The 22,109-nt window shown below is 35.9% G+C and overlaps 1 protein-coding gene and 1 long non-coding RNA gene across 2 annotated transcripts in view; both read left to right on the forward strand.

Annotated features, from left to right (window-relative positions):
* The window catches only part of LOC114455168 (cysteine/serine-rich nuclear protein 3-like), a 248,537-nt gene that overhangs the window by 166,560 nt on the left and 59,868 nt on the right, over positions 1-22,109 (forward strand). The window lies entirely within an intron of this gene.
* On the forward strand, positions 9,614-11,486 carry LOC114454790 (uncharacterized). The gene is made up of 3 exons (XR_003672618.1): positions 9,614-9,756; positions 9,844-9,938; positions 11,289-11,486. It is a non-coding gene; the product is annotated as an uncharacterized LOC114454790 (long non-coding RNA).

The raw sequence follows: 22,109 nt of genomic DNA on the forward strand, positions 1-22,109 counted from the left end.
GCTGGGGACTCAGAGGCGGACTCACCCATCACCCGGGCTGAAGTCACCGAGGTGGTTGAAAAGCTCCTCGGAGGCAGGGCTCCGGGGGTGGATGAGATTCATCCTGAGTTTCTTAATTCTCTGGATGTTGTAGGACTGTCTTGGTTGACACGTCTCTGCAACATCGCGTGGCAGTCGGGGACAGTACCTCTGGATTGACAGACCAGGGTGGTGGTCCCTCTCTTTAAGTAGGGGGATTGGAGGGTGTGCTCCAACTACAGAGGGATCACACTGCTCAGCCTCCCCGGTAAGGTCTACTCCAGGGTGCTGGAGAGGAGGGGGATAGTCGAACCTCAAATTCAGGAGGAATAATGCAGTTTTTGTCCCGGTTGTGGCACACTAAACCTGCTCTATACCCTTCATCGGGTGCTCGAGGGTTCATGGGAGTTCGCCCAGCCAGTCCACAAGTACTTTGTGGAGCCGGAGAAGTCATTCGACTGTGTCCCTCGTGGTGCCCTGTGGGGGTGCTCCGGGAGGATGGGGTCTGGGGCCCTCTGCTAAAGTCTGTATGTTCCCTGTATGACCGCAGCAGGAGCCTGGTTTGCATTGCCGGCAGTAAGTCAGACCTGTTTTCAGTGCATGTTGGTCATCGCCAGGGCAGCCCTGTCACCTGTTCTGTTCATTACTGTTATGGACAGAATTTCTAGGCACAGCCAGAGAACCTCAGGATCTCATCACTGCTGTTTGCAGATAACGTTGTTCTGTTGGCTTCATCAAATCAGGACTTTCAGCCTGCACTGGGGATGGTTTGCAGCCCAGTGTGAAGTGGCCGGAATGAGGATCAGTACCTCCAAATCTGAGGCCATGGTTCTCCACCGAGGCAAGGTGGCTTTACCTCTCCGGGTCGGTGGAGAGTCCTTGCCTCAAGTGGAGGAGTTCAAGTATCTCGGGGTTGTGTTCACGAGTGAGGGACGGATGGAGCATGAGATCGATAGACGGATCAGTGCGGCGTCAGCAGTGATGCGGTCGCTGTATCGAACTGTTGTGGTGAAGTGGGAGCTGAGTCGGGGGGAAACGCTCTAAATTTACCGATCGATGGTCATGAGATTTGGGTAATGACCGAAAGGACAAGATTGCGGATACAGGCGGCAGAAATGAGTTCCCTTCGCAGGGTGGCTGGGCACACCCTTCGAGATAGGGTGAAAAGCTCAGTCACCCGGGAGGAGCTCGGAAAAGAATTGCTGCTCCTTCACGTCAAAAGGCGCCAGCAGAGGTGACTCGGGCATCTGTTTCGGATGCTTCTTGGTCGCCTCCCTCGGGAGGTGTTTCAGGCATGTCCTATTGAGAAGAAGCTTTGTGGAAAGCCCAGGACACGCTGGAGGGACTATGTCTCTGAGCTGGCCTGGTGTCGCCTCGGGGTTCCCCCAGTACGGCTGGAGGAGGTGTGCATGGATCGGGAGGTCTGGGCATCTCTGCTAAGACTGCTGCCTCCGCGACCCGGCCCGGGATAAAGCAGAAGGAAATAGATGGATGGATAATAACCCTGACACACACACACTCACTCTATTGTATATACCAGAGTTTCTCAAATTGGGGTACATGTACCCCTAACGGTATGCAATGGCACTACAGGGGGTACTTAAGAGAGAGAAAGAAGGAAAATAAACAATGAAAGCCTTAAAAATATGGGGTTTTGTAATGTTTATTTCTTTACTTTAAAAACAACAACAAAGACACGTTGCTACAAATTACACAAACATAACAGAAAAAATTCAAAATGACATAAGAAACAGACTGAGATGAAATAATTTAAATAATACCAACCATACACAAAATGAAACCAGAAACACACACATTGACAAAGAAAAGCCACAAAATGATGATACAAATCATATTGATTAGAACACTTACTGAAAAAACAAGGATCATTCTCCTGAGGGGTATTCCATAAAGGAGGGTTAACAAACTCTGAGTCTATCCATAAACTCTGGGTCAACATACCCCACGATGGGAAACTCTGGGTTTGATTCCATTACAGCTGGTATGAAGTGGGTCAATCAACCCTGAGTGTAAAAACCTTGGGTTACTGATGTGCACGCGCGCAACAAAAAGCCATCATCAATGGATCAGAGAATTCTCAAACTGCCATGACAACCAAACGGAAAATAGTGATTTATTTACCCTAATGGGTGAAATAAGACAGTGTTTGAGGAATATGAGCCTGTTCTAAAGGTGCGTTCAGTCTTCAGTGATTATAGTGGCTTAAATCACCCGTAATTAGTTACACTTTTTGGTCACTTCATCACTTTATCTCTTCAGTGACGTGACGAGTGGTGAATAATATGAATAAAATGTGTCTGAGGAGACGTGTCAGCAGCATAAAATGGCTGAATAGAGAGTCCTCCTGTTACACTGGATATCAAGACAGTGACTGCCGCTTGATATCGAAACAATTATATTGATTTTTAATGTAATATTGTTGCCAGAGTCATCTTAACGTCCTAAAAAATGTCATGAAAAACACTGAAGCAGAACTCAAACCCACAACCATCACTCCCAAGCACAGCGCCACAATTCACTGCGCCATCATAGCTTCAAAGATGCATGAATTACAGATTTAACTGTATAACAATTTAAAACAACAATCAAGCCTTAAAAGTGGATTCATTTAAATGTTCATCTCCTTTATATTATCCACAGGCTTGTATTCAGGGAACTTTACTACAGATGTCAGTAGATGTTTTAATGCAGATCAACCTCTCAGTGTCTTTCACTTAATGATCTGTATCCACAATGTTAGAAAGAAAACTACCGTTTGTACACAAAAAAAACATAAAGCAACACATTAGTAATGATGTGAGCACGTCTGTGATGTGTGATGTTAATAATGTGTTTCAGAGAAGAGTGTTAAGGTTTATTAAAGTGTTCAGAAACGGTGTTCAGGTGGGCGGAGCCAGGTCGAAACCCAGGGTTTCTTTGATAAAACATGCCAGCGACCAGGTTTAGTTCACGGACAATGTTGCCATGGTAACATACTCAGAGAAGAACATACCTTGCGTTTAGGAATGGGATACTCAGAGTTTCTGTCATTTGAGCCCAAACATACTCATAGTTTGAACATAACCCGCTTTATGGAATAACCCTCTGGTCCCACATCAAGAGGGAGATGACCATAAATGATAAAAACTGTAGAAATAATTCTATTCATGAGGCACTAAATACTTTATTTTCCACTTATTTACAAAATGAGATTCTTTAAAATGTGTGTTATCACTCATTCATTCCATCATTATGATTTATAGTTGTTTTTTCATATAGTATTCTGAGCAAAATGTGGTAGTTGGATATAAAGAGGTACTTGGATTCAGAAAAAAGAGAAAGGGGGTTCAAGTTAGAGAACCACTGGTCTATACTACTACCATATACTGTATTAGTTCTTACTTGTTTATGGGTTCAATGACAATAAATGTGGTTCGTTTGAAAGCAGTTCTGTGACTGCAATTGTCCTTGTTTATTTGTTCAAAGCTACACAAAATCTGTTTTTGGTGTTTATCTATTTTGGAGTTGCAGCCCCCTGGAGAAAAATGCACCAGCCACCACTGACGAAGTATTAACTTCAATAACTTTTAGCAGTACAAAAACGTTTTTATTATTGGCCCGTCGGGGAGATACTCGCTCTTAAAACACACACACGCACAGACCTTTCTTGCTTTGTCACAGATTGGCTCAGGACCATAACAGGAATATAACAACAAGAGGTAGATAAATGTCTGCATTTGTGTTTATTCATCAAAATATTGGGGCAAAAAACAACAATCCTGCCACAATCAATCAGAGCCAGGCCAAGCAGGGAGCTAAAGAGAGCTGGAGGGTGAGTCCTCAGGTGATTTTAATGGTTAGGCCACGCCTTTCAAGCACACCTGAGTCCAATAGGGTCGTTAGCTCTGTGAAAACAAGAAAAAAGACAACAACACAGAGACAAACACACCTGCAACCCCACACACTTGGGTCATCACAGCTTTTATAGGTAGATACAGTATGCGTTTTGCAATTTTTCTCTATTTTTTTTTCTTTTCGTATATTTTTTATTCTGTGATTTTGTTGTTTTGTGTTTTTTCAGTCATTTTGGGGTTTTTTGTGTGTGCAAATTTTTATTTATTTATTTTATATTTTTTTTAAATTATTATTGTATATTTTATTTTTTATATTTGTGTATTATATTTGTGCATAGTTGTATTATTTGTTTTTGTACATTTTGCTCTTGTTTTGTGTGTTTTTCTATCTATTTTGAGTATTTCATTTCCATATTTGTTTCTTATATTTTTGTGTAATATATTGTATGTGTGTATATACATGTGTATGTTTTTGTTCTTGTTTTGTGTATTTTACTGTCATTTAGATCAGACCAAGGACTGCATGAGGCCCCCTGGCTGTGTGTTGTAAATGTTTGTATTATAGTCTTTTAGTACTGTGAGGAGTTTATAATACATGTTGGTGAAAATTAAACAAATTCTTTCAAACACAAAATCAATTTTAATACTTTTATTCTTAAAATCATGTTAAAATGAAATCGACAAAAAATGCAGTTGGTTTTATCTACTCTTTAAAATTCAAACACTTTAAATTGTAGCATTTTGTGCAAAATGTATGCATTTCTTAAAAAACAAAAAACCACGTTTGAAAATAATCAGCCACATTAAGCTTTAAAATTCACAACCAGCATTTAAACAAGAGAACTTTGAGAGAGCAAAGCTTTATAACTTTTACAGACTTTTCAGAAAATCACAATAAATACATATTAATTATAAATACTGAAAAGATGAAATCAAGGATTCCTTACAGATTGATAATGTTTTGTGTCTAGACTTCTAACACTTTATGCTTTGGCACCATTTGTACTACAGGCCGTAATGACGCCACTGATTGATTAAAAGCAGCCTTTAAACTCCCTTTGTTTGACCAAAAGCAAATGTCTCCAGGTTAAGAGCTACACTAATACAGCAGTATATAAAGCAATACGTTTTTCCATTCTCCATTGGATGAGCAGATATCAGAGATTTACATATTTTGGTAAACAATACTTTATCTGGATTGTCTTTTATTTTCGATGGCTCTTAAAATCCTTAAAGATCTAAGATTTGACAACTATGGTAATAAAATGAATCAAGTTTGATTGTCAACCTTAAATATTTCTACTCCTCCTCATACAATTACATCAACTGTGGCATGTTTTTGTCCCCAAAAAAGTGTGTTTATTTATCATTAAGTGCTGTTAATGTTGATTAAATCTAATCTTACACTCGAAAAAAAATCTGTAAATTTTACAGTGATATACTGCTAAACAACGACAGTATTTGCCTGTAAAAGTAGAAATTGTATAATACTGTAAAAAATACAGCTCTTTTCTGTCAATATTGCAACAGTATAATACTTTAAAATTTACGGTTAAAATTGGATAAAAACACAGAAAATTACTGATAAAAAAACTAAATTCTGTTAATTCAACATACTTTCATTGTAATTATTTTTACGATTATTTTCCATATAAATAACAGTCGAAAGCTGGCAAATTTTACGGAAAAAAACGTATAAAAAGAAATGTTATTTGCCTGGAAAAGTAGAAATTGTATAATACTGTAAAAAATACAGCTCTTTTCTGTCAATATTGCAACAGTATAATACTTTAAAACTTACAGTTAAAATTTGATAAAAACACATAAAATTACTGATAAAAAAACTAAATTCTGTTAATCCAACATACTTTCATTGTAATTAATTTTACGATTATTTTCCATATAAATAACAGTAGAAAGCTTGCAAATTTTACGGAAAAAAAAACGTATAAAAGTAAATGTTATTTGCCTGTAAAAGTAGAAAATGTATATTACTATAAAAAATACAACTTTTTTCTGTCAATATTGCAACAGTATAATACTTTAAAACTTACAGTTAGATAAAAACACAGAAAATTACTGATAAAAAAAACTAAATTCTGTTAATTCAACATACTTTCATTGTCAATATTTTTAGGAATATTTTCCATATAAATAACAGTCGAAAGTTTGCAAATTTTACGGAAAAAAACTAATAAAAAGAAATTTTATTTGCCTGTAAAAGTAGAAAATGTATATTACTGTAAAAAAATACAGCTCTTTTCTGTCAATATTGCAACAGTATAATACTTTAAAACTTACAGTTAAAATTTGATAAAAACACATAAAATTACTGATAAAAAAACTAAATTCTGTTAATCCAACATACTTTCATTGTAATTAATTTTACGATTATTTTCCATATAAATAACAGTAGAAAGCTTGCAAATTTTACGGAAAAAAAAACGTATAAAAGTAAATGTTATTTGCCTGTAAAAGTAGAAAATGTATATTACTATAAAAAATACAACTTTTTTCTGTCAATATTGCAACAGTATAATACTTTAAAACTTACAGTTAGATAAAAACACAGAAAATTACTGATAAAAAAAACTAAATTCTGTTAATTCAACATACTTTCATTGTCAATATTTTTAGGAATATTTTCCATATAAATAACAGTCGAAAGTTTGCAAATTTTACGGAAAAAAACTAATAAAAAGAAATTTTATTTGCCTGTAAAAGTAGAAAATGTATATTACTGTAAAAAAATACAGCTCTTTTCTGTCAATATTGCAACAGTATAATACTTTAAAACTTACAGTTAAAATTTGATAAAAACACAGAAAATTACTGATAAAAAAAACTAAATTCTGTTAATCCAACATACTTTCATTGTAATTAATTTTACGATTATTTTCCATATAAATAACAGTAGAAAGCTTGCAAATTTTATGGAAAAAAAACTTATAAAAATAAATTTTATTTGCCTGTAAAAGTAGAAAATGTATATTACTGTAAGAAATACAGCTCTTTTCTGTCAATATTGTAACAGTATAATACTTTACGGCCGTGATGACCAAAATACCCATTTCGTCACATTTGAACAAAAAGGTTAAAATTAGGTGTAAGACACAGCTGGTCTGAGGAGAGATGTCGAGTGTTTGATGACCAGTGACTGACCTCTCTTCAAATAACCCACTATCACTGTTGACATTCATGATAATGAATGATGTCAAACAATGATAAAAATTATCATTGTTTGAATTTATATGTAGTATTTTACAACTACAGATGTTTAATAGATATCATAAATATATATAAATATAACCCTCACAGCACCCTAAGGACTTTTTGTGTACTTTGACATTTTCATTTTTATGGCATTTTTTCTGTTTTTATTGGATGTTCCTCAAATTTGCCTAAGGATAATCATTTTTGGAGAAGTTCATTTTGGCTATTTCAGTAGTTTTCCATAGCCTCCCAGAGCTGGGACTGGAAAAAACACCCATAAGGCCCGGAAAGTGGCCTCTACTTTTAGCAGCTATAAAATCACTATATTTTAATATTTTTTTATACTTTAAAAACTCAAGACTTGTAGAACCACTTCTGCTCGACACAAACATACCAAATATGTGTCATAACTTATATGTAGTTAACCCTTTATTGACCCGTATGCATTCTAAACGCATTTTTGCTCTTGAAGAGTCAGTAATACTTGCATAACCTTCATAAATGGGATCCAAACTGAATGAGCTTTCTTTGTTCATTTGCCCTAAGGGTTGGTCATACAATGATAGTAACCTTGTTTTGAACAGTTTTAAAATTTTTCTGTTGTGGCACACTAAAATGAACAAAATGCTGTCATCCCATTGAAAATCAATACAAATGTTCCATAGAAATTTTGTCTTCTGGGGGATTATCTCAGGAGCAGTTTACAAATGTGGGTATATTTTTATACAAGTTGGGATGACTGTGCATAAGATAAAAGTTCGGAGGGTGTGGGTGTGGTGTAGTGAGGGGGGATTTATTTGGGGGCGTGTGTGGCATCAAAAGACTTTCCTCTTTGAAGAAACAACTAAAAACAACAGCAATAACGTCAGTAAGAAAAGGTCAACTAAAGCGTGCAGTGTTATGATTTTCCCACAGTGCTTTCACAGGTGCACTGGTCACTATCCCAAAGAAGTTCATTTGGACTATAGCAGGACTAAATCAGGAACCTGGACTAAACCAGAACTAAGCAGGGCCCATTCACTGTTTCATTAAACTATACCAAGCAATCATGTAATGCACAAAGAAGAAAATAAATACTAGCATTTTCAAATCTCTCATCACACTTTCAGTGGTGATTCCATAAAGTTGCAAGTCTTTTTATTTTATTTGCCCATCTTTTCTTTCAAATGTGTCAATGTTATATTGTGTGTGTTGCAGTCAGAGACTCAGACAGGGGTGCAGGTGCAGGTGCAGGTGCAGGTCACTGAACTCTTCACCTCGCTTCTCGGCCTCTGATTGGATAATTGGTTAACAAGCCGTCTATGGCAAGCCTTTTAACATTTAAAAAGTCTGGCTGACATGTAGCAATTTAGTTTTCACTAGTGGAAATTACATTTGAACATGTTGAAATGTAATTTTGACATGTTGAAATGTTAATTCAAGATATCTGTAAAGCCATTTTCACACATAACAAATATATTTCTACATGTCAAAATGTCATTTCGACATGTAGAAACTGAATTACAGATATCTGCAATTACATTTTTACATGTAACAATTATATTACAGATATCTACAATTACATTTTTACATGTAACAATTATATTAAACATATCTGCAATTGAATTTCCACGTGTGGAAATGCAGTTTCGGATATGTGGGCGAGACAATGACGTCATTTCGGATATGTACTCCAAATTACCATATTCATTTCGGATATATGGGCGGGATAATGACGTTGTTTCGGATATGTAGTCCAAATTACCATATTATTTATAGATATCTACAATGTTATTTCAACATGTGGGAATTCAATTGTAGATATCTGTAATATAATTTACATGTAAAAATGTAATTGTAGATACAACTGCACATCTCATTCTCACTTGAAAACATTCAAGTGAGAATTTTGAAGGTGGATGAAGTGAAGTGTCCCTTTCCATTTCCCTCCTCCCTGTTCCCTTCCCCCCCCCCCCCCCACCCCCTCACTTTGGTGTAACACTACCCTCTCTTTTTTACATCCTCCCTTTAATAAAGTATTTCTTACCCTTCCTTAGAGAGGGCTAGTGATGGTCACAATTATGCAATGAAATAAATTCATTTATTTAATTGCGATAACAAAAAATAAAATAGAATATGTAGTTGTTTGATCTATTAATTAATTTCTTTATTTCTCTTTTCTTTTTTCCCCCTGTTTTATAAAACAAGCGTGACCTTGCGCAAAACCGACGCAAAAGAGTGACGTACAAATGAGCGGGAAACGGAAGTGCCCGGGATGGGCGTGTGCACACAGTCGAGGCACAGCTCAGCTCAGAGTTAGGTGTGCAGTCAAACGCGAGAGCATCGTCTGACTCGGCAGCAGGTTGAGCAGAGATTTTGAGAGCATTTTCTCTGAGATAAGGCAAGTCTCCAGATAGTCTCTAAAAAAAAAAAAAAAAAAAAAAAAAAAAAAAAAAAAAAAGAAAATGAACTCAGAAGTCAGAGACCCTCGATTGATGACCCAAACACAAGATGTGTATTTGTCATCAGGAGCAGCGAGTATTGTGAGTTCTTTTTTGTGTGATTAAAAACATTCTAGTAAGAATTCTGACCATGTTTGATAGTTAATTGTGCTTTTCTTTATCTTTGCCTTTTCCCAGCCATCCTTCAAAAATCCAATAAGATAACGGTCTTCCCCTTCAAGATGGATTTGGTGAGTACAAACTGTTCAAAACGTCTAATATTTCGTAACCCTATTTTATAATGTACTTTATTCAGGGTTTATCTTGTGTTTTCGTAGAGTTACGTTCCTCCTGAGTTCTTCAGCGTCGACCCACCACCTCTGCATCAGAACGTGCTAATAGATCAATGGCTGTGCAGAACCTGCTCTGACTGGTGAGAGTGAGTTTTACCATAAGTTGAATTTTTGTATGACGTCAAAACATAATTTGCTATTAGTTGTTCAATATAAAGAATTAGGGCTTAACGATTTTGGAAAATAATCTAATTACGATCTTTTTCTTCAATATTGCGATTGCGATTAGATATGCGATTATTGTTGCAAGGTCCTCTTCTCATGTATTTTTCATCTAACACAAGCAATAAATCAGTCTTTTTCATAATAAACAATATTAGATTAATTTGAAGCGAAAATTGCAACAATAAAGCAAACAAAATTGTTGCTTGACCTATTCAAAGTTTGTGAACCACACTTCATAAAAACTGTCTGAACTTAACAGTACAGTCTATAAAAAAAAAAAATATACATATCAAATCCCTGTATGTGCTGCGACTCGTGGTTGCTTCAGATGCGCGTTATTGATTGATACAGAGAGGCCAGATGGAGCACACGCAAAAACACAGTTGAGTTAGGAGCAGCATTTTGATTTTGGGATGTAATTTTGGACAATATGAAGAAAGAGAAGAACATTGACGCAAGGAGACGGTGACATGAGGTGCCAAACACAGACATGTTTCACTTTCTCTTTGACTCGCAGCCATTTCAGCACTAAACTGCACATTTCCTCAGCAAAATAAGACATGACATGGACTCCTGCCTCGGATCGTAGTTTCAAACCCTTTTCATACAGCAGTTTAGTGTTTATATCTAGCGTCTGTACTACCTACGGGAACGCATATGCGGTAGATGCAAAGGTAAATAAAGGCACATGGCACATCGCCTTGGAGAATACTTTATGGTCATGAACCGTAATTATGCTTTTGAGATAAGTTCTTTATCCACGACATTCCCAAATATAAGCCTCCTAAACTGAGCCACAAACGATTCTTTACTCTTTACAAGCAGCACAGGCTCACCTATATCTTTGTGGAGGCAGAGATGTGTGAATCCGCAGGTGAGACAGGAGTTTCTGTGATCATCAGAGAGTGTAGTAGCAGCGAGAGAATGGCGTGATGAGCGTTGCGGCTAACGCAATGCTAACGGAGAAGAAAGCAATAGTCCTTCGCGGTGGCTGCATGATAAACGCTGATATTTTCACTGTACATCCACAATCTACCACACACCTTAAGAGACGTAAACAAAAGCACACGGCGGAGCGGACTTTGCTGCCATATGTCGCACCTCCATTCACTTTCAAAATCGCGTACCCTGCGATTACGAAATCACTTTGTGTAATATTGCGATAAAATTGCAAATGCAATTAATCGTTCAGCCCTATAAAGAATAAATTGTCATTTGTTAATCTCATAAGTATTCAAAGGTTTATGTATTCTGTTGTTTCTCAGACTGGAAAAGCATCCCCAGCACTTTTGGAAGAATACCCAGAGGCAACAAACCAGCAGCGTAGTCCAGGACATCCCAGCACCACTGAGCTACACTAAAAGCGCAGATCAACAATTGTTACCCAAACTAGTGATGAGTACCAGAGACATTTGCAATTTGCAACCTGAACCATTCAAGTGCAGTGTAAATTTATTATGTATATGAGCTCCTGTCATGTGGAAAGTTAGAGCTTGTCATTAACACTCGCTAACTAGCCTCTATGGATAACGGCCTGTCAATCAAAGTCCGGCCCCGATTAGTTTACGAGATTTTCTAAAATGTTCCTTAGGAAAACCAGCCTGGTCCCAGTAATTGTGCCCAACCCAGCATTATCACAGGAGGAATATTTAACTGTAGAAAGTTTTGGAAAATTGGCACCAGGCTTTAAAGTTAAAGCTTTCTAATGGGAGACTAGCGGCTGGCTATAGTGTATGCAGGTACTACAGCAATGGGGGACAAATGGCGGCCTCTAGTGCCGTGGTCACGAAGCTGAGCAGCCAACGGCCATTGGTTGTAAAGCATAACATCTAAATGCATACCAGGGTTATCATCCATGTTATACATTTTTTGCCATATTGCCCTGTATTTTCAACTCGTTCGTTGTAAATATTTTTACAGTGAAAGTTTGGCAGCTAAGCTACAGGTATTTTTCTGTTGAACTTAATAAAATTCCCTGTATTGTTAAATACAATTGTAATGTGTTTATTACAGGAAAATACATTAATCCAGACAGAAGATATGTAGTTTTAAAGGCAATTATCTGTAAATAAGATGGCATTTGTTACCGTCATTTTTATGGTGACTCACTGGCAGCTGCAGTTGCCATTTTTTCACCGTTATAAATACGGTATGGTATTCTGTAAAATATACGGTAATTCACTGGCAGCTGTAGTTGCCATTTTTTCACCGTTATAAATACGGTATGGTATTCTGTAAAATTTACGGTAATTCACTGGCAGCTGTAGTTGCCATTTTTTCACCGTTATAAATACGGTATGGTATTCTGTAAAATTTACGGTGATTCACTGGCAGCTGTAGTTGCCATTTTTTCACCGTTATAAATACGGTATGGTATTCTGTAAAATTTACGGTAATTCACTGGCAGCTGTAGTTGCCATTTTTTCACCGTTATAAATACGGTATGGTATTCTGTAAAATTTACGGTAATTCACTGGCAGCTGTAGTTGCCATTTTTTCACCGTTAAAAATACGGTAAGGTATTCTGTAAAAATTTTAACAGATCATATTACTGTATTTTTAACGGTGAAAAAATGGCAACTGTGGCTGCCAGTGAATTACCGTAATTTTGACAGAATTTTTTTTACAGTGTAGTGTACCGGTACTTTGTTTTATGTTTGGGTTGACCTCTATCTGCCAGAGATCATGCATCTTTCTAACTTTTAGGTATGAAGCATCACAACAGAAACAAACATGTTCATTAAATGAACATAAAGTTATTTGGTCGATGAGTTTCCCTCAATAACGGTGTGAAAAGATGTGAAATAATTGACATTAAAATGTGTTTTTTTTTTTTATTATTTTTTGCACTTGGAAATATTGAAAAATTACAGGTTAAAAACAAAAAAGGCACATTACTCAAAAACAATAAACTGACAAACTCTTATCTAGACATTTGACACATAGACAGAAAAAGTTCCATCTACATTTCAGGTAGCTTTGAAACTGGCTCTGGTTGCCAGATTGGTCTGCTTTGGAGAACAGCTTCTTCTGATCAGTGTAGCAGGTCAAAGAGGAGGAGGGCGCAAAGTGCTGATTAGACGTGTAATGGTCCTTAGTCTGATAGTCCGTGTACTGATCACCAGTCATGTTGAAGGGTCCATGGACCCCCATGCCATTGCTAGTGCTAACTGGATCTGGGAATGCTAAGGACTCTTGGTAAGCATGTCTACATTTGACATGTCCTCAAAAGTCTCTGACCTCTTTTCATCCTCCTCCTCATCTTCATCCTCAGAGTCACTATTGGTTAAGCTCTGTGAGCTGCAGTCTGACATGGAGCTACTTTCCTCCTCATTCTCCTCCTCATTCTCCTCATCTTCCTCCTCTTTATCCTCATTATCTTCATCTTCTTCCTCATCATCATCCAGCGGCTCCTCCATCTCCTCTGCAGCATGGAGGTGCATGCTGGTCGCCTGTGGAACGGTGTCAGACAGGGAATACTCCAATGTGTGCTGGGACTGGGTGAACAGCTTTGGAGGCCCCAAGTCACTGGTTTCACTGTGGAAACCGTTGGTCGGGGTGGGTTGCTGCTGCTCACGGCTCTTCTCCAGTTCAAACTTCTTGATGGTGTCCAAAAAGTGAGTTCGGGCCTGGTCGTGATTGAACTTTACCCTTCCAGCTGAGTTACTGCAGCCCTCTTTAGTGCAGCCACATGGAAAAAACATCCGCTTCACCTAAAGAAGCAAAAACATTCAGCATATAACAACCACACTTAACATCCGTTCAGTTTACGTGATTATTCCTTTAAAACAGGGACGTCAAACTTAACTATTGTTCAGGGGCCAAATATGGACCAGTTTGATCTCTAGTAAGCCGCAGTTTTTAGGTTGGAAAAAGGACAATTTTAACATCAATTGTGCGATAGTTTTTAACAACAGTCCCTGCCGGATCTTCACTTTCAAAATTCTTGATTTTGTAACCAATTTATGTGTAATTTAGAGCAGTTTCTCAAATGGGGGTACGTGATGGCACTACACGGGGTACATGAGAGTGAGATATTGGAAAATTTGTCCCACACTAGGCAGGAGATGACTGTATACAATAAAACTATAGAAATAAATCAATTCAGGAGGCAATAAATACTGTTTCATTCCACTTATTTACAATGGGATTCTTTATAATGTTTGTTATCACTTGTTGATCCCATTAAGTTGTTTTTCATTGTATTCTAAGTAAAACATTGTAGTCAGAAAAAGGGGTACATAAATTTAGAAATAAAAGAAAGGGGGTACTTGAGAGAAAGAAAATTGAGAACCACTGATTTAGAGGAATTATGTGGAATTGTTTGTGAGAAATTGCAAAACTGGTGGAAAGATTTAGAGTACTTATCACAATTTGCAATTGAAATGACTGCATTCATGTGATAGAAATAAGTGCTTAAAAATATTGTAGAGTTTCATTAAATTGGTGAATTTCAGTTATCTAAAACTAGATTATTTGGTAATTTACACAATAATTCATGTTTTCTGTCATTTTTACTGTCTCCTGCGGGCCAAATTGGATGCTCTAAAGGACCAGTTTTTCCCACCCGAGCCTTGAGTTTGACACACGCTGTAAAGTTGAGGAGGACTCACCCGGCATGGGATGCCTGCAGCGCTGCACGCACACGTCTCCGGGTCACAGAACAATATACAATCACAGCCACAGTGCTGTCTGGACATACGAATGGCCTGCAGTTCACGGTTCTCTTTCATGTCTATCATCACTCCAGACGAGCGCAGCAGCGTGCACCGCTTTTCGGTGGTCAACGGGTGCAAGAAGATGCATTTGTCCAACTCTGTGTTGTCCATATCAATCTCATCAGAGATGTCGTCTACTGTGAACATGTTGGCCTCCTCTGACTCCACTGTACCATTCTTAGTCAACTGAAAACCAGACAAAACATTGTTCAAGTACTCTCTAACTCAATGCAGTAGAGGGCTTTAACCTGCCAGCATGTCTCAACAATATTATTTCTATTTTTTATAAATCAAACTGTTCATAGAAAGCTAACCTTTACCTTGAGTTTGATTGAGTTGAGTTTTTCTTCCTTCAAATGCTCTCGCAGCATTTCTATGTGGATCAGCTCCTGCTCCAGGGCAAACTCATCCAGTGAGTACTGTCTGATCCAGCTGTGCCTGTCAGACATGCCAAGCGTGCTGCCGCCCTCACTGGGAACACTGGTGAATCCCTGCTGCCGTTCAAAGTAGTAAACAGTCACATTCTCGAAATGCACCTTCCTCGTCCTCCGGCGCTTCTCCTTCTTCAGAATGGAGTCAGCTGCAAAGCAAAGGAAGCATTAGGTCACTGTTAATTAAATGTCTTGATTAACTTAAAGCTGTTACCCCCAAAAATGTGTTATTAGATAAAATCATTGTGAGTAGCTCATAAATCAATGAATCAAACATTGTCTACTATAAAAATAAATGGAAAAGGGTAGAAATTGTCTCTTGAAAGTTTGTTTTTATTTCGACCCTAAACACACGTTTGTTGACATTTTCATGCGTTGCATTGTGGGATATGGAGTCGCGAAGTATTCTGATATCACGTAGGAATACAGGGAACAAACTCAAACAAAAAAATCCAAGCGATCCCTGTCCTTCTTGTCTGGTGAAGAAAAACAAGAAACCCCACTAAAAATCTGTATGCATCCATTTACAAGACTCCACATCCCACAATGCAATGTGCTAAAATATGATTAGATTTTATGGATTGAAATGTAATCAAAACTCACGTGATCATGTGGTCTTATGTATTGATCACATCAAATCTGTCTGTGTGTGTTTACAAACATTTATTCCATCTCATATCAGTTTGATCGATGATAATTGAATCTTTAAAAAATACATAAACTCTTATCCTCTATATATTAGTCGACTATACAGTATCTGTAACAGATTTAATAGACTAAAATCTTAATGTCATTTAGTTTACTAAAACTATAACTGAAATCATAGTCCCGATGACTACATTTGATAACACTTTACTTGTAGTTTTATACATAAGGCTGACATTATGATGTCATTATTTTGACCCTAACCCCTAACCACGCTTTGGTCAGTATGCCCCAAGGCAGCTGTGGCTACCTTGTAGCTTACCACCACAGGTATGAGTTTAGTTTGTGAAGATGTGAAGGATAACTAACTGGGTGTAGATTCTGGATTTGACTAAAGTCACACGCTTAAATCATATGGATTTCTTCAACCTCCATTCATGGTCTTTGAGCATCCTTTTTAATACATTTTTCATTGTTTTATGCATTATTGCCACTATTGAAAAAAATATTGGTTGTATTCTATATTTGTCTTTGTGTGCGATTGTAAATCAGTTAACAGGCGATTTAGGCAACATTGATTTTACTGTGAGTTTTTAAAATTTGATTGATCCTATGTGCTGAGGTTGAAGCTATACAGACATCACCAAGAAACTATCACAATGGACAAGTGCATTTGAAGATTATTATTCACAATGGATGAATATGGAAGTAATATGAATAAGAACATGAATGATCATTAATTATGAATTTGATTTGAACCAGAAAAGAGTCAAGGTAAAAAAGTATGTAGGTATGACTATTCTGATCATATTAATGACATTACTAGAGGAATTAAAAAGAGCCAAAGACGCATAAAAAACATATTGAGAAATATATTTTAATACTGAAACAGAACAAAAGTTATTGCAATGCAATGAACATCTTCAAGTTTTCTTTAGGCAAACTACTTAACATGTAGCAGTCATGGTGAGCCAACAAATCACCTTTTGAATATGTGCTGACCAATAATAAAACAAAAAATTGGGTAATGCCAATCCCCCACCAAGTCGAAGTTGTTGCAATAATGAATATCTTACTCTGGGAGCCTTCCCACACCACAAAAAGGTAGAAATACATTGGTCAAGTGAATTGAAAATTTTTTTAGTTAGAAATACAGGTGTACATTGAAATAAAAAAAGAAATTTGTGCAGCACAGACATTTTTATTACATTAATTCTACCTATCAAAGACAAAGGCAAGGAGTTCCACCTCTGTAAATCAGCCTTGACCTGGGTCAACAAGGAGGAGAAATTAGAAGCAAAAAGTGAAGGGAGAGTGCGGGTGACATTAATCCCCAAATACCTGAATCCCGTCACACTAAATTTAAAAGGAATGTCGGATTGTTTAAGTGATAATGCAGATTGGTTTATGGGAGAACATTCACTTTTAAGAAGATTAACTTTATAACCGGAGAAGGAGCCAAACCTTTGAAGTAAGTCCAAAATAGATGCTACGTATACTAGACAGTGGGTCTGAGACATAAAGGAGCAGGTCATCTGCATAAAGTGACAATTTAAGTTCAATATCAGACCGAGAAACCCCGTGGTAAATAGGGAGGGATTTTAATGCAATTGACAGAGGTTCAATGGCCAGAGTGAAAAGTAGTGGGGATAGAGGACATCCTTGTCTGGTACCACGTGAAAGTGTAAAATATTCAGAATAAGTATCGTTTGTATGAATACTAGCCTGGGGTGAAGTGTAGAGAAGGCGAATCCAGGATATAAATCTATTACCTAATCCGGATTTATTAAGTACCGCAAACAGATAATTCCACTCTACACGTTCGAATGCTTCCTCAGCATCAGTTGAGATGACCACTTCAGGGACTAAGAAAGAATTTACAGAAAAAATTACATCTAAGAGAGTGCAGATATTATAAAACAGCTGACGCCCTTTGATAAAACCATTTTGTTCTTCTGAAATAATAGTAGGAAGAATCTTCTCAAGGCGCATGGCTCGAACTTTGGCTAAAATTTTGACATCAACATTTAACAAAGACAGGGGCCTATAAGAGGCACAAGAAGCAGGGTCCTTGTCCTTCTTTAAAGGCCGGGGGCTTTGGTGTGTGTGCAATACAGGCAATAAAGTATATTTATTCAAAAATAAGCACACCGTCTGCTTTTATTATAAATTTCCTTTTTCTGGGACGACAACGATGTAATGAAATAGTTTTTCAGAACTCCAGCTTTAAACAATCATAGAGTTAAATTAAATTAAAACATCTCCTGTTTTTGTCTCTGGAAAACGTATTCTGGCAGTAGTAGTAATTTAACTTAATTTGAATAATAATAGTAGTATTCTCAGTATTAATATTGATCAAAATAAGCCTTGGGGTGTGCATTGCCATGAATCTGACGTTATGATTCACGATTTGCAAGACACAATACAATATATCCCGAAACTGTACAATACAATATACATTGTGATATTTGGCGATATCTATAAACACAAATTTCACCTTTACAAGTACAAAATTGTATGAAATACAATTTCTTTCTTTTTTTTTAAACTTGTGAGAACAAATAAATGGTAACTAACTATATATATTTTTATATTGGTACTTGAATTACAAAGTGCAACTTTACAAAGTAAAATGCATTGAGGACTGATGTAGTTTAACAACTTGCTACGTGCTATGCATATGTTAGGGCAATAAATCTCTATGTTAAATAACATTGACATGGACATTTGTTGGAATAATTTGATAATCGCACATTGAAATATCGCGATGTAATGCAAAATTAATTTTTTTCTTACACCCTTACTTTGTACTGGCTTTAAACTATTCATATTTACACTAAATACTGTATATCGCTTTTATTAGGCGATTGTTTTTCTTTTTTTATTTAATGAACATTGTATTTACATTTTGATATTGAATTATTCATTATCATTATTATGATAGACTATACTCTACCAGCTATTGAAAATGTTCCCAGTCTATTGTTGTTATTTTTGTGCCAATAATAAATAATAATAGAGTTCCACATGTTAAAATTCTTTGTTCAAATTAAAACAACTCATGTCTCTGAAAAAAGTATTCTAGTAGTAGTTGTAGTAGTAATGATAATGATAAATGAATAAAAGTAATATTAGTCTCAGCATTATTATTATTGATAAAACTAAGTCTTGGTACTAGCTTAAAACTATATATATATATATATATATATATATATGGAGGGGCGCACCCCCCCAAATTTATATATATTTTAAAAATAATTTTAAATGGTAAAAAAAAATGTGAAACACACCCTTTACAATAATAACTGTACATGTTTTCTCTTAATTGAATATTAAAAATCTGTACCTACAGCTAATCTTTTGCCCATATTTATATTTATTTTACTTTAATTCTTGTTCTATTCTAAATAATTCTGTCGTGTTGTTTGCACATTGTGTTCTTTGATTTTAAGACATGTGTTACTGAATAGAAAAACCAAACAGGAAAAGAATTGATTTTGGATTTTGCACCTTTTTTTTTTTTTATTGTTTCCTCGAGACATTTGTACTATACCTGTAGGTGTTATATTGTATTATAGTGCATTATTCTGATTTAAAAAAAAAAAAAAAGGTTGTTTTTTTTCCAATGGTGTGTTGTGTCGCAGGATTGAATTGTATTGTCTTGATATTTAAAATAAATAATATTGTGTACACTGTGTATTGACTTGAACAAAATAAATAAAATAAAAAATAAAAACTTTATTTTTATTCAGGCATGGCCATGGCCTAAAGCCGGTCCTGCTCTGGGGTCACCAGAAATGTGTGATATCAAAATGGGGTTACAACCCAATAAATGTTGAGAACCACTGCTTTATCCACACTAGACAAAAACAATAATGTTGCTTTAAAAAAAAAAAAGTGCATTATTTAAATACACGTTGTCCATGGCAACCGCGTCATTTCTCACCCTATATAAGCGGTTAGAAAGAAAACAAACCGTTTTCCAGTATTTGTGTCTGCAGTTCACTGTTCAGTCTACAAGGAAAACTCTCTCAGAAATCGCCAGCGATTATTTCTGAACATTTTCAACCAGAATATCACATATTAACAACCTCCGCTCTCAAAATGAAGTAAGTAGAAGTTTTATTAGGCTTTATTTTACCGTCAAGTAGTTCCTACTACATTCCACCAGGCGGCAGCACTGCTCCGACATCTTCGTACATGTGGAGGTCATTCATCACAAAGTATAATAATAATAATAGCAACATAATTACAGATATAACTACTAATTTAAATGATATACAGCTGATAGGAGTGTGTGTCACAAGTATTTACACAAAACTGACTTGTCCTTAATGATGTTCTGACATTTTTCGTAATGTATTTTTTTTTTTTTTTGGCTAACTATTATAGAAGAGCAATTTTCAAGTGTTTTGTGCATCCTCTAAATATATTTTCATTTGCATAACATTTGAATTCAAATAATTTGGCAAGATATGGATCATTTTGTGTGTTTTTGGAGTCATTTTGTGTATTTTTGGGGGGTTCTTATTGTTATTTTGTGTATTTTTCTATCTTTTTCTGCATTTATGTTGTTGATTTGTGCATTTTTGGGGTCACTATTATTGTTGTAGTTTTCTGTATTTTCTTGTCTTTTTGTGTAACTTTGTTGACTGTTTGTGTGTCTTTGTAGCTATTCTATAATGTTTTGTTGTTTTCATAGTCATTTTGTTCCTTGAAGTAGTTGTGTCTGTCTTTGTTGAGTCATTTAGTGCAATTTTTCATTTATTTTTACGTTTTTGTGCATTTTACTGTTGATTTGTGTGTTTTGGGAGTCATTTTGTGTGTTTTTGTTGTTATTTGGGGATTCTTATTGTATTTTTCTGTCTTTTTTTGGATTTATGTTATTGATTTGTGCATTTTTGGGGTCACTTTCTGTATTATTGTTATTTTCTTGTCATTTTGTGTAACTTTGTTGACAGTTTGTGTGTCTTTGTAGCTATTCTATAATGTTTTGTTGTTTTCATAGTCATTTTGTTCCTTGAAGTAGTTGTGTCTGTCTTTGTTGAGTCATTTAGTGCAATTTTTCATTTATTTTGATTTTTTTTTTTTAATGTTTTTGTGCATTTTACTGTTGATTCATGTGCTTTGGGAATCATTTTGTGTATTATGTTTAGTTTATATTCCTTCCAGCTTCTCTCTCTCTCTCTCTCTTTGTGTGTGTGTGTGTGTGTGTATCTTATTTATTTTCTTTGTCTCCTTGTTTATTTCTTTGTGTCACAGGATACCATTGAACATGCTGATGGATCCTGTGGTCCAGGAGGAGGAGGAGTTGAAGAATCTCCTTCCTGAGATTACAGATGTTGTGGAGCTGTATCCAGAGGTTGCAGGACTGGTGCACTGGGCGACTTACCCTGTGATGTCATCTCCTGCTCCTCCTCTTTGTAAATGTCCTCCTCCACCGTTAACAGACCTCCAAGTAAGAATCACTGAAACACATGGTGCCAATGTGGGCAACATCACAGCATACATTTGTTCATCCATTAAGAACAGACAGACCCTTCCTCATTCTTCTATATGACTCTGTTGTTGTTATAAACACAGTTTTTAATAGATTTATTTACATCTTTTTATCCAGTCCTTATGTGGCATTGGAATATCACCCAGTTTGGTTTCTTTGACAGACCCTAGCAGTAGTTTTTTGGTGGATGGTTGATATCATGGTTGGGATAAAAAAAAAAAAATTGTAATCACATAATTGATATCTAATTACAATTATAAAATGATTATAATTGTATTTGGAAAAAAAAAACTGTTGCTGTTGTAATCATAATTAAATTGTAATTGAGTTCAGATAATTGACTTTGTAATAGTAATTATTCAGTGCCAAGGCACAAAAATGTAAAAATCTGGGATTTTTTTTCAGATAAGGCTATCATAAAATCCAGTAAGGCATAAAAATAAAAATAAAATAAAAATAATAAAATGTAGAACACCCACATTTCAGAGATATGGCTGTATATAGTAAGGCATAAAAATGGAAAAATATGGCTTTTTTTTTTAATAAGACAATTTTAGTATTTGAAGAAGAAAAAATAATAATTAATGGGTATACTGACAGAAAAGAGGCTCAGACGCCAACACCAAAAACAATAATACCAATATTTTCATTAATTAGGAAGTCTAACAAATTAACCAAGAGATCAAAAACAAATTGAATGATAGATAATAATTTTTAGTGTATTTTATAGTTGATTTAAGACGTGGGAGACAACTGACCCGTTATCATGGTGCTAACAGAAAGCTAACATAA

This window comes from Gouania willdenowi, chromosome 21 (genome assembly GCF_900634775.1).
Source record: "Gouania willdenowi chromosome 21, fGouWil2.1, whole genome shotgun sequence".
Taxonomy (NCBI): domain Eukaryota; kingdom Metazoa; phylum Chordata; class Actinopteri; order Blenniiformes; family Gobiesocidae; genus Gouania; species Gouania willdenowi.